The following is a 5,640-nucleotide window of genomic DNA, read 5'->3' as shown; positions in this document are numbered from 1 at the left end:
TTTTTCTGTTTTGTGCCACTTCATGTCCAGCACTAATAAACCAACTTAGATGTGGCAAAGAAATGAGAAGTGTCTGTGTTTTCTGCAGTGGGCAGATATCCTTCTCTAAACACAGAAAGACAGTTTTCTACTGCTAACCAGATTATGCCTGACATCCTTATGGTAGTCTAATGTTCAATATTTCCCTGAATGCACTCCTACTGCTGAGTTCGACTGCAGGGTTTTTTTAAGGATATATTGGAAAACATATATCCCTCTAACGTTTCCTTTCTTGTGTTTGTTACCAGCAATAACTGGATTAACTTCTCCACCCCCTTTGGTGGAGAAAGCTATCTTTATCACATCATTGTTTTTTGGTTTCCATCTCCAGATGTCTAATAACCTCAATTCTAAGAGTTGCACAGAGGTGCACAGTCTATCCACTAACTGGGACAGACACAGTAGTAGTGTGACACTTTAAAGAATCAGTCCTTCCCTATAATAGTTTGTGGTTTTATAAGGAATACAGAGAGTCAAAAGCAATATTGGAATGAAAGGAGTTAGTAAGAATAAGACTCTAGGTTATGGAGACGGAAAAAGTTAAATTTCCCTTGTATTTTCCATTTTCTTACTAGTTTTACTTATTATTCTTGCCTCATCCTCCACTCAGAGGGGGCAGCTCCATCACAGGGATATTTCCTCCCTCCCAGTCATCCCTCCAGGACAGGCAACAGCAACTAATTTTTTTTCTATTTTATTCTTCAAATGCTCTTTTCTACATTTCTTCTGTTTCTTCTAATGACATTATATCTGTGCCAAAATTTTTGTCTCCGTGAGGTTTTTGCCTTCTCTGTTGTTACTTGCAATTAGCTTAACAACTTATCACTCATCCACAGAGGCTTTAAATAATTTATATTTCAGGTTTTGCTTTACAGTATTTCCTCCCAATCTTTTTTGCAAATTATTCTTTTTTTTCATCCTCAAGAGTTCTTTGCTCATAAACACTGCCAATCTATTTTACTTAACACATTTCTGATTGTGTTAAATTGGAACATTTACATGTTAATACACCTGTATTTGTATCCAAAACCCATCCCTAATGATCGTGGTACTTACCATATCCATTTTACTTAATAAAATTCAGTCTGAAGTTTTTCCTTGCTGAGTTGCCTGTAACACATACTGATACAAAAATGAGTTCTGCATGAAGCTTTAGTCCTCCTTATTAATGACTGAATAAATTATACAAATTAAAATTCCCTAGATATCACTGCAGTCACTAATCTAATGCTCTCAGCTATCTCTGAGTGTGCTTCCCTACCCTGAACCACAGGTGGTAAACATTTTTTTCCACCCCCCTCAATGCTTCAATTTAAACTGAGTCCATATTTCCACATTCCCCTTCATTTTTTGATAATCCCCATCACGAGCTGAAAAGAATTATTAACTCACAGTGCCACCTTTCCCAGTTTTTACTTACCAAATATTCTGATGCTGAGTGTCCTCCAGATTCCTGATCTAATCACAGACAGTGCAACTACATAAATAAATAAGAATTGACCTGGTGTTACCCTAAGTTTTGTAAGTATTATTAGTAAAATAAAGAGACATACTTACAGCCACTGTCAATAGAAAGACTATTGAGGTCTTCATAGACTTTTTGTGCCCATATGTTGTTATTTGTAGAGCGTAGGAACCTCAGCAGTCAACCTGCAGCAAATAGTGGTGAGCACTTCAGAAAATGTTGTTTAGCTTGCTCACCCAGCAACTCTGCAAAGCTGTTGCAACAGCATGCTTAGTGTTGTGTTTCAATATCTACTTTTTGTTTTCTGTGAAAAGCCATATATCTGTGTCACAGCATTCAGTTGGAGACAGAAGTTTAAACAGATAAATATTTAAATGAGAAATTTAACAAAAAAATTTTTTCTCTCTGAATTCTACATAAAGGAAATAGTACTCCTCCAATATCCTTGCATGAATTTAAGTCAACATTTTCAAGCTGTTGTTTTAATAAAAACCATAACAACCAGCCTCATCTTTCTCCTAACATCTGGAACCAACAGGGCAATGGTTTTGGGCTTCAGAAGGTGAGCTGCTTCTAAAACTCTATTTAAAACCTCCAGTTTCTGTAGCAGATTCATTGCTATATACCTAATAAAAGGAATATAAAATTGAATAAAAACTCCTGTAAGCTGCAGTCCTGCAGCCATGTTGGAGATTGATTCCTTTTTTATTTGCACACTGTCGTGAAAATTGCTTTTGCTGCTTCCCCTCTCTCTGCCATTGTCCCACTGCTCATCCCCATATCCTTGGGAGGGTGGACTGGAGCAACATGCTGCTAATTGATAGTTCATACACAGCTAGGGACAGACAGATAAGTTGTTCAGACTTTTCTTTGGTTAGAAGTACCAATCTGAGTATCTGTCCTGCAACAGTCATCAGTCATCATGAAACTTGTAGAACTGAAATAATCTTGGTAAAACTCTGTCTTTCCATTTAGTTAAAATTGACTCAAATGTTAATGGAAAACAGAAAGAGGGTAGAGCCACGGGACAGCATGAAAACACAAACTTCCTGTCTTAGAAGGCTGCGTTAAAAAGTAGGAAAGAGACTTGTTGCAGTGCAATCTACACTTCATTGTGTGCCTCAGAGGGTACACCATGCCCCTGAAGTCGATTTTTCACATTCCTTCTCTAAATTTACTAGTGTCAAAGAAAATCATGGGTGTGTTCTGATTACTTGGCTGACAGTGAGAGTATTTCCTTACTACTTCCCTCATGTGCCAAAGGCCAGAAATGTCTATTTCTTTGTGCTAAAGACTTAACTATATGACCAGTCCTCATGCACCTGACCAGTACTAATGGACTTTAAAAGATGGATAATGAAAAATAAGTATTAAAACCAGGCATTTCTTCTCATTCATGAAAAAATGTATATCCTTTCCCTGGGAAATATCAGAACACTATTCTGGACGGTGAAGTTCGAAAAGAAGTTAGATTTCTGCCTGTCTGAGGATGACTTGAAACTTCAGGATGCACAAATGAGAAATAACTATCTGCAACATCACTTCTCAGAGTTATGCCTACACATAAGTAGAAAGGCATTTGAAAGCCTGTAAAATAGAGAAGTTTTCCTGACTGGCATAAAAACATGATTGTTCCTCTCAGCCTACCACCTCTTATATTATTAAAGGGAAAAATTCACAGAGTAAAGGTACCTTGCATTTCTTCTAGAACAATTATAAAATTTTTTTTTCTTTTTTGAGGCAGATTATATACTTGCAAAAAGCTTCTCAGCTATCATTTCTTCCTTTACCTCACACTACTTCACCACTTCTTTCAAGGCTTTATTTGGGACACTTGTCTTTTTGCTTTATTTTAAGCATGGTAAAGTCTAGAAATATGAACAGAGTAATGGACTGGGACAAGAATACAAAAACACTTTCTGTACCCTGTGTTCATTATCAGTCCCTTGCTGCCATTAATTTTTTAATATGTCCTTACCTCATCTTTAGCATCTTTTCAGATTTTTTTTTCTTCTGGCTCTTCTCCTTTATCTGCAGACTTAAAGTACACCTCTTTTCCCCTCTAAAATTCATCTGACTGCTGTGGACTCATAAATTTATAATAATTCCTGAACTTCATTTTCTTTTTTTCTGATCAATTTTAAAGACAAGGATCTTATTTTGAAGTGCTTTCTGCAGACAGAACACTCAGAAACTTTTTTTTTTCCCATCATGACCACAGGCCTTCAACTAATTAGAGCTTTAAGAGAAACAAAACTGTTCCAAAAACTCACGGTAAAATAGAGTGAGTGGCACAACCGTTCCTCCTATCCATCTTCAATGTATTAAAAGGGAGATAAGAAAAAAAGTGAAACAATCACAACACCCACACCAGAAAAGCACAGCTTGAAGAAATGGGCCAAATAAGCCCCATTCTCTTGAAGTGATGTGTTAGAAGCATCCCTCCTGTGAACAACTGCCTAACATGCACATGGTCCTTGGCTGACAGCTCATTTTGCTTCTAGAAGACGATTGATTTGGCTTAATATATTCATTGTGTATTTTGTGTCTATGCTCAGAACGAATGTACACCCACGTATTTATGTGTTATCGTTTCATTCTACGAAAAACATATTGTTTGAACTCACTCGAATTACCAGTATTAATAAATCATATCACAAAATACATTTGCTACATCACTTCTGTCAGTAAGCCATAGGAGGAAAGGGGAAAAAAAAAATTGCTTCATGCATATGTTTTAGGGACATTTTGTTCTTGCTTCTCATTGTCTCACTTTTCCTGACTCCAGACAGAAACTCGGCAAATGAGGACTGACTTGTTTAGCACCCTCCAAATGTGCTGAACTGAGTTTAGTCACAGCCCACACAGAATGCTATTTCTATTTACTGCAGTCCAAATCTGCTGTGCAAGTGAGGACCGTGGATCAAAGATCAGCCAGCAGGCAACAGATATTTTATTTCCAAACCTTGCTTGTGGAAGAAGACCAAAAAAATTTTTAAGTTAGCAGGCTTTACATGAAATACATGTAAGCATCATACAAGTAGATTTTATATAAAATACACATAAGGAACATAAAATGGGCTCAATCAAACAGTGGGATATAGTAATCATAAAAGTATGACAAAAAATTTTGGTAGCAAGGTGATTGTCCAGCCCTTATAAGGTTTATTTTGTAGAATATTTTTTTGAGTCCACATTAACTGTTTGCTTTTAGATTATACTATTAAAGATACTATTTCCCTTAAATAGGCTATCTAAAATGCTTTTAAGACATGTTTATGGCATATCTGATGATATAATAAAGTTCATTTAGTTCCTATAAATATTCTTAAGGGGTTGTTTTCTGCAGGTCTTTCTTTTTCCACACCAGGCCACACAGTGATATATGATGCCATTAGTTGGCCACCTCAGCCCAGTTTCTCCAGCAGATGTACATATTTTTAATTATTCTTTCTTTGTCAGAATGAGTGGCATTTTACTGGCTGCTGTATGGAAAGTGGCAGGCAGTTGATAAAGTGCTCTGTGGACCTGTCCTTCCACTCATCAATTTTTTGCAGGTGTACAAGTTTGCTTTTAAACACTGCAATTCTATGTCAGATGAGATGCATACAAGCTTAGGAGGTCTATTCAAGAAGCCATAAATTCTGTGTGTGTGGTTCTTGTTGGGGTGCCTTTGCTCCTTTCAGCTCAACATACTGCTTTATTTTTTTCACATTTGTCTAGAAGCTAATAGTTATAATTTAAAACAAAACAAAAAAAAAATACCACCCCCCCCCCAAAAAAACCCAACCAAAAACCCAGACTCAGAAGCACAGCCTTTTTTTTTTTCCTCTGCAATGAAATTTGTATTCTCTCCAATCCAACACATGCACAAACCCTACTTAGGGTGGTAACCTTTGTGCCCCTTTTGCTTTCTGTCTCTTTATCCTAATTGAGTCAGAATAAATGTTATATTACCCTGTGAATGCCAGAGAGGAAAGCATTCTTGAGATTAAAAAAAAAAAAAAGGTGTCAGAAAGGGGAATGAAGAAAGTAGAGACCAAATGGAGTTTTCCTGGTCTTAGGGGATTTGCCCAATTTGAGAACAGACAGTTTAGAAACAACCTTAGAATTCTTCTAAAAGAAGATGAAAGTTC

Source organism: Pseudopipra pipra, chromosome 2, assembly GCF_036250125.1.
Source record: "Pseudopipra pipra isolate bDixPip1 chromosome 2, bDixPip1.hap1, whole genome shotgun sequence".
Taxonomy (NCBI): Eukaryota; Metazoa; Chordata; class Aves; order Passeriformes; family Pipridae; genus Pseudopipra; species Pseudopipra pipra.
The sequence above is the reverse complement of the archived record's forward strand: the minus strand, read 5'-3'. Positions refer to the sequence as shown.